Genomic DNA, 8,920 nt, shown 5'->3' on the forward strand with positions numbered 1-8,920 from the left:
CTAACAGCCATCATCAGGTGGAATGACCAGAAAAACAATAACAAAGTATATAAACTCACGGGATCTAAAATAGAAGCAGTGTGTCAAAACTAAAGATAAACACACCGAGCAATAAAACATCAAGGGGTACCGTAGAAACCACAGCAATTCTAAACAGTTCAGAGTAAAAACAAATTATGTAACTAAGTGAAGTGGACTGAAGAGGGTGGCGATAACAGAGTGACACATAGTGACATTAACCCAAATCTAATAAAGAGTGGATGTGTCTGGATAATAATTGGTGGAGAAAAACCAGTATCGAAATTAGTAGATAAATTGGATTTCGAAAGTTTACATATTAGGGCTGATTCCACTATGTGTCTCTTATGAATATCTTTACAAGGGTAAAATAAGTTTCGAATTCTGAAAGTCAAATTGGTGATTGGTTGTAAAGACATGATTTGCTATTCCACTCTCAGGCTTTTGGTTGCGGATATCTATTTTGTGTTCTTTATAAATACGCTGACTAAGATAACGTCCCGTTTCGCCGATGTACACCATATTACAGTCTTTAAATGGTATCTTATAGACCCCGGACTCAATTAGCTCACTGTTGGGTTTATTTTTGGTTAAAACATTAGTGAGTTTGTTATTATACTGTCATACTAATCTAGTGTCGATGGTGCTTAATGTGGATTTAAAGCGTTCCAAAGTAGGTAAATACGGGATTATAATATTCTTTTTAGCTCTGCGTTTTGTGGTCAGGTCATTACGTCCAAAGTGAGAAGATCGGGCTTTGAAATAAGCTTTGTTCAAAATTTTGTCTGGATAGGCTAGTTTCTTGAGAGCAGTTCTTACATGTTTGATTTCTTTATCTAAAAACATTTGATCACAAATACGTAGAGCTCGAAGAAATAATCCTTGGGCTATTCCTATTTTGATGTTCATAGGAGTAAATGAGAAAAAATGAAGATAAGCCTCAGCATTAGTCGGTTTTCTATATACAGAGAATTTCAAATTTGTTTTGAAATTATGAATGAGTACATCGAGAAACGGGATGCAGTTATTTTCTTCCCACTCAAAAGTGAAATTCAAAGTAGGATATAAAGAGTTCAAATAATATAAGAACCCATTCACATTAAAATCGGGGGAAACTAAACAAAGCATATCATCATCAATGGCGTTCTAAGTATTAAGTGAGTACGATAAGCCTACCATGCCTACGGCTACGTACTACAAACACAACTTTTTCGCTCTCGTCGGCCCTACACTGATGTAACTATAACTGGTACTGTTATCACATGGATAGGATTTGATTAGAACTAGCCCAAAGTCTAATTCAGTCTATGCACTATTCATTCCATATCATTAAAACAATACACTGGAGTACACAGGCAGAAAGGCTAATTGATTTGACCCATGTGATTAGATTTAACTAGGCCTTCTCTGACCTGCTGACATTAATAGTCAAACATAGGTCCAAAGCGTTCATGTGGTCACGGCTTGTATACCAGAATCATTGTAGGCCTGAACATTTAGCTGTACATAGGTTTGGTATACCGATTTCTCCAATCTTGACTGATAAGTGTACGGTACAGCTTTTCGCATTATACAATTGAACCAATAGGAATAGGGCCTATTGATTGGACTTAACATTTCCTGCTTTAGAATACTGAAATAAGCCTAACGTTCATTCAAATATCCAAAAATCGGCGAAAGTTTAATTACTGTGTACATGTATTGTAGGTTTTCATGTTGTGTGAATATTTTGCAGTTCACGTGAGTATGATGCTGATTCCAATGTCAAACGCATGAAGTTAGATGGTCAAGGACAGTCAACACCAAGATATCACTCTTCGACCGATGTTGCACCATAGAAGATCCGATTCTTTCAACTCAATCAAAGTGATTCAACACGATCGACATAACACTGGAATAGGTTTGCTGTGACTAACAGTTCATTTCATTTAGTCCTATGTACTTTTAGCCAATTTGGATTTGATTGTTATTGAAACTCTGGAACTGTTAACGAGAGAGAAGTAAGACAAGTGGAAAAACACAAGTCATTCTTGATTCTCATATTCAAATCGAATTCAAATCCAAATTTATTTTATTACATCATATTTTCAAAGCATATCATTGGTTCATGCGGTAATAAAAATTAGGACAGAACAAATATTATAATAGAATTTTCAAAAAGGTATAGAATTTCTATAACTAAATGAACATTATTTTTCTAATAACTAAGATCAAGAGTGACTCTCCCGTTTATTAGGAAACACACGCAACTATTGGAATAGGTTTGATATTAACACACATGTTGCGGGTATAAATTGTTTATCAGTATAGAATTTGTAAAATATAAAAGCCGAAATCAACATCGGTCGAGACCCAGACCAAATCAATTCATAATATATTGATTGGATCTACACTACAATACATGTATTTATTCAAATATTTCAATAAAAAGATTGACTTCTTAAATCTATTTCAAATCATAATACGTTCTTATCTGTAGATTTACTCAATCTATTGACTCAGTAGGTGCTTAAGACGAGTTCTTAATAGGACAGATCCAGTTTTAGCGTGGTGATAATACAGGGTCGTGATGTTTGAATGCCAAAATAAATGCCTGGTCGAATAAATTCATATTTGTTGATTGTATGTCCACGTATGTTCGGATTCACAGCTGTATCACATTTGACGTTTACACAGTGGTTGCAAATTAGGTTCGAATCTGTTAATGCATTATATTCTATGTATCAGTATTTCAATTTACTAAATTCCCATCATCCTAGTGAATGGCTTTGCAGAAAACCCGTCATCGCTGCTTTGCAGCTATATTTATACTTAGAAATTCTAACATTTTGACTAACTTTAAATTTAGGTTCACCAAAATCCTCTATAAAAATAAATTATTCCAAACAATTTCAGCATTTTCAGGTTTTCTAGCATCAATAGGTTTCATTCCAATAGAAGAATGACAAGAATTGTTATAACCTTCTATCAATTTTGGTAAAATATCAATCCACTTATAAGTATTATTTGCTGTAAAATATTTTGACACTCTTGTTCTTAATGTTCTTTAGATTGTTCAACAACTGCTGCTTTTTTAACCGATTTTGTTGAAAAATATTTAATATTATGAAAATCTAAGAGACTATGAACAAATGAGTTATCAAATTCTTTTCCATCATCAAATTGTATTTTTTTCTGGTTTTAGTCTTCCACCCAAAAGAAACTTTCTTAAAATTAACGATGTTTGTACAGCGTCTTTTCTGTAAAGTGGGAAGCTCCATACATAACGACTAAAAATATCAATTATATTTAATATCCACCAATAATCATTATTATCTTTTTTAAGATTTTTCATATCAATCAAATCTCCCTGCCACTGTTGATCTTCATAACTTACCATATTTTTACGAGTCTCTAGTTTATTTTCTAACAATTTTTTTGTGTGTTGTATATGTTGGTTGTTCTAACATAAAATCAATTATATCTTTTTATTTTATTAAATTTTGTTGGATTATCTTATTTAATTTATCCTGTTTTACTTGGTACCATATATTTTTTGCAGAAGAATAAGCAACCGAACTCTCAGGGTTATAATATAAATTTCTTTAATATTGTTCTTTAGTATTCGGAGTTTTTTTATCCCCCATTTATATATCGTTAATTAGGGTTTTCTGACTTCGAAAACCCTTTTGTAATTCTGTTGATTATTATTATTAATTATACATATTTTTTTTTATATATTTACACTAACGATAAAAACAGCATCCTGTCCTGTGGCATGGTGGATAAGGTGTTTGACTCCCAACTGAGAGGTCGAGGGTTCGAATCCTATTGAAACCATGCGTTATCACAGTATAGCGCCGGCGCAACAATTGTTTTATTAATGAAACAACATGGTGGATGGTTGAAATCATTTTCGGCTTAAATTTATCGCGAGTTTTAGGACTTTAATGAATTTCACGAAACCATGATTTCTAAAATGAGTCAATTGATTAATTCTATTCGTAAATCAATTTACGTTGGCTACATTTCCTGAAGATTTCGGGGTCAAATCAACGTGATATGGACAGAAATTGTAGGAATTTCCACACGGAATTTTACTTCCGCGTTCAGTTGACGACACGTATCGATGACAACGACAGCAGAGTTTATGTATTCATAGAACTATAACGGATATTCCGTTATAGTTCTATGATGTATTTTAAGGTGAGAATCCGTTAACCAGGGAATGTATTAAATGATTTCTTTAATAATATGAGTATGGTAGCAAATGAGTAGGCCTACTCGGTGAAGCAATGATCATTGTTGGCTACTTACTTAATGCCTAGCTTTTTTGGGGTATGCGCCTAGAATAGATTTAGGCCCTAAATATAATGGGTAGTGCCAGTCAGTGGAATGCCTTAATAGCAGCTAGTTATGACCTGGTTTACACTGAATGTGCATGACAATTTATTTTGATTACTTTCTTTCCAGCTATTATTCGTGGAATGAACTGGGCACTACGGTCTTCAATTCCTTTGCGGATTCTTGCAGGAATATTAAACCACAGTGCGCAAATGTATGTTTAAAATTAGGCTTTTTCGACATTGACAGCCAAAGACGTAAGTTAACAGGCTAATTTAAGCGCAACTGTCTCAGATGCTGTAAGTACTTGACGTTTTGCGTAATTTTTTTTTGTAATGCAATATTTGGATTAGTAATCAGTCGTGCTAACGTACATGCAGAATTGGATTCATTGTAATTATGGGATGATAATTCATGGGCGTCACGAGTCCTGCGACATACCCTTGATATGAAGCTTTTTTAATGTTAATCATTGACTTGTTTTGGAGTAAACTGAATAGCCCTTGAAATACCAATGCCACGTGGCTTGGTGTCTATGCTCTACGAGACTGTAGTAATAGATTTTCACAACAAACTCATGATTTCAAATAGTCTCCTAAGATATCTATATATTATTTCGCTCCTTACCTAAGTAATTCTTACATTTGATTGCTTAATTACCGATGGAAAGAGGTCAGTTGGCATGAAAATCGACTGTGGCTGACTAATTGGCACGAGTAACCAAAATGCTTCAATCATCAGGGGTAGACAAATTAGCCGAAGATGAATGAAAACTTCACCTTGATGATCATCAGTTGATTTTGCTATAATTATTTGCCTGGATATATCCTTCATTTCAAAATCTGTCTTCAGTAGAATTTCTTTCAATAAAATATTTTGAAGATTGAATTTGAATTGATCTTAAAACCAGAGAAAGCATTCAGAAATTTAGAAAATCCTTGACTCATAATCAAATTCTGTGAAGTCAGTTAAGGTCTTTTTGGTCGAATCAAGCCGAGGGCTCAGGTGACTAAAACTCAATTCCTCACTGTCTTATAATGCCGAGTACGACGGAGTTTACACACTGAAACACGTTGGGCTGTGTAAGTGTAATTTGGATAAGTCCACAATATAATGACCGCCCTGCCCCGCTGCATCTGAGACGTCAACAAGTTAGACTGTATTGCTTCGATGACAAACTGACTCCTACGCAAGATGACCATCCAATTCAAATGTAAATTAAGAAAGAAAACAACAAAACTAGTTGCGTTGATCAACAAAAATAAATCAATAGTTTATTACAATACTTCAATTTCAAAATAAGGATAGGAGAAAATTGAACAATAAGTGTGTTTGCCATGCGTCTTTAAATATTTCCCAAGAATATGTCTTTGTCTGGCCACCACCTGCCTCGACGTCAGACTTTTTCGAGATTTTCGCTAAAAATACGAAACAAGACAAAATTGATGGATGGGAATCATACATGCTACATTCACTTTTACTGCGAACATTGGAATGAGCTAAAGCAATTTTCTAGGAGGAAAAATTTAGTCAAATGATGTTTCAAAATCTGGACGGGAACAGTTTTACTGAATTGTATGGCTAATGGCAAATACATGTTTATATTGATAAGGTAAATATCTGTATAAAAGGTTGTATAGCAACTTGAATTGAAGGATTAATGCAATAGGTCTCTCATTCTAAAAGACGATTGAGCCATACTTACTGGATTGGTCATGTGAATCAACATCAAATTTAGAACTATCATCCATTTTTAGTTTTCAATCAAAGACCAACCTATGAAATAAAGTAGATATTTTTCTGATAACAACCTGGAATAAATTAAAATAAATCTGAGGAATTCACCAAATTTCTGTATCGAACCCCTAATAGGGCCTATATAACCTATAGATTGATACTTACATACGACAAATTGACGAAGAAACTTCATTTGACAGTATACAAACTCGCGGACAAACTCCCAAAATGAATCATGTCCTATTCACCTAGAATCAAACAAAATACAACTAAAAAATTCACAATAGAGATTTCGGTTTCGAATCCTTCAAATAGCTGTTTACTTACATGAAACGAATTATCAAACTACTTCTGCCGACAGCATACCAACTCGCTGACAAACCCCCAAAATGAAACGTGTCATGATAAACATCTGGAATTAAACGTAATAAAGCTACAAAATTTACAAAATGTCAGTTTCGAATCCCTCAAATAGCCTTACACTTACAAATGATGGATTATCAAACAACTATGAACTCCCAAAACGCCACATGTCTTTGATAATCTACAGTGAAAACCTGGAATTAAATGAAATAAATCTTAAAATTCCGGTTTGAACCCAACGTAGGCCCTCTCTCTACTTGTAGGCCTAAGATCTTGAAATAGGATAAATAATGTTATGATGAAAGAGGCATAATGGTTCGGAAGAAATTGAATTCAATATGGCTCTTGGCCCGGCAAAGTTTGCTTTTGAAATATCCTTTTGATTAGGCCTAGTTACACATTTTAAAAGCAAATTTCATTTTGCATCAAACTAAAAGCGGCTTTGTTGAGGAAAAGATTCGTTTGAGTCGTAAAATTTATAGCCTAGAACCAATTTCTTCGTCAAAGCGTGATGCACAATTTTGACTGGGTCTTATTTCCACGTGGTAGTGGATAGAAAATTTGAATAGGCCTAAATAATAGAATAATCTTTCTTAGGTTTCATGATAAAGATGCAGCATTAACATGGATTAATGCTTATCTTTTACAATTAGGCTTATGTTTCAAAGGAAAACGCCCACAGTTGGTCGAACAGGGGTTAGGCATTGATGGTAGGCCTAGAGGGGCTGTGTGTGTGAAACAGAGAGATAAAAATGCACGGGAACGAGTTTGTCGAGTGGAGCTTATTATTCCATCAGGGATAGTGTACTATATATAGTCATTTTATATATCAAAATGTTCCTTATTAGTTCCGCTGCATCGCTAAAAACAAATTGAGATAGGTTTCCCTGCATTTTTTTACATATTACATCACTTACAACGATAAACGTCCGTCGCCGACTGAAAAATTCACAAAAACTTCCGCATTGAGAGCGCCACCGCACCAACTCAAATTGGATCGGAAACCAACCCTCCAGCGATGCACTCTATGATCTTTAGAACCTGTCTTTGCTGACTGGGAATAAGATATTTCTCAGCGCGAAGGGGGTGGGGCGCAGCGTCACCAGGTCCCGCTCCGCGAGGAAGCTAGATTTTCAAAGAAATGAGTGCACGCGACGGCCGTGACCACTTGTTAGTGACGTCATCAAGAATGATGGCTCCGAGGATCGCCACATCACAGGTTACTGTGAATAAATGGGATTCGACCATTCAAAAGTTCAAAATGTACTTTCTTGTTTTGTAAAACAAGTTTATTCATGTCGTTATATAAAGCATTTTGTTTGAAACATTCTTTAATAATGTTTGTTGAGTTTAAAGCCAATTGTCGTTGTGTAATTCGATACTGGTCACTGAAATCAAAGTTTTAGTTTCTGTTCACATGTTTCGACTTATAAATATCCAACTTGTATGTTCTATCTTTTAATACAGGCCATGTGATTAATTGCGTATCATTAGTTTAAAAAGAGAAAAACTACATGTTTTCTGTCACACGTTGATTTTTACCCATCACTTATAAAATTCAAATGTACGTGATGTATTCTGTAAGCTATGTAAGCTTGTTCTTAAAAATACACTATGAATTTTCAATTTGTACTGACCATAATAGTTTTCGTAAATAAAATTTATATTTCAATTAAATAATTTCAAAATCTTTTCTATGCCCTCTGCAACAGACAGTTACTAAGGACTATTACATATTCAGATGTACGTTGATAATTGATTTCAATCCTCCTTCAAATAAGTATATGAACATTATTTCGGAAGATGCAGGTGGCGCACAATCATAATACATACAACTCATCAAGCTGACGAGTCGTTTCCGTAACCAATGTAACAGACGGGTAACCAATCTACTCGACTCCGCAGACAACTAAACGACCCGAGTAACCCCCAATTTGACTATAACTATAAATTATGTTATGTTAAACCGCATTGGTGTGACTTGACACGTCAAATGCGTATCCCGTATTGATATATTTCTATTATCCACTTTTCAAACTATGAATAGCACGCCTGCTCAGAAAACCCGTTATCGCTGCTTTGCAGCTATATTATTAACTTTATATTCTTAATATTGAATACTATCTAATTGAGAATTTATAATATTCAATTGCGCGTCAGATATGAAATAAATATGCATTTTATAATTTAAACCTTTTTCATGAATAATTGTATACCATCTTTTGTATTTTGTAATTTCTTCCCAGAACCATGTAATAAATTATCCTCTGTTGTTCTAAAATCTAACCATCATGCAAATTTATTACCGGTATAATAATCAATTTGATTAATATTGCAATCTGCAGATGATTTTATTTTCTCATTCATAAAATCTTTTTTTTAATTTCTATCCATTGATCTATCATTCTCATTCCCTGATATAAAATATTTTATTTGCTAAACCTTCAATTGTTATTTCCACTTTTGATATTTCAGGATT

At 34.1% G+C, this 8,920-nt stretch overlaps 1 long non-coding RNA gene across 1 annotated transcript; it reads right to left on the reverse strand.

Moving 5' to 3' along the window:
• Positions 1-6,056: 6,056 nt before the first annotated feature.
• Positions 6,057-7,419, reverse strand: LOC141914847 (uncharacterized). Its single transcript, XR_012620895.1, has 5 exons — positions 7,359-7,419; positions 6,566-6,635; positions 6,406-6,490; positions 6,244-6,326; positions 6,057-6,117 (listed from the first exon to the last, which is right to left on the reverse strand). It is a non-coding gene; the product is annotated as an uncharacterized LOC141914847 (long non-coding RNA).
• Between the last annotated feature and the right edge of the window lie 1,501 nt (positions 7,420-8,920).

The sequence above is a fragment of the Tubulanus polymorphus genome, chromosome 1 (genome assembly GCF_964204645.1).
Source record: "Tubulanus polymorphus chromosome 1, tnTubPoly1.2, whole genome shotgun sequence".
NCBI lineage: Eukaryota > Metazoa > Nemertea > Palaeonemertea > Tubulaniformes > Tubulanidae > Tubulanus > Tubulanus polymorphus.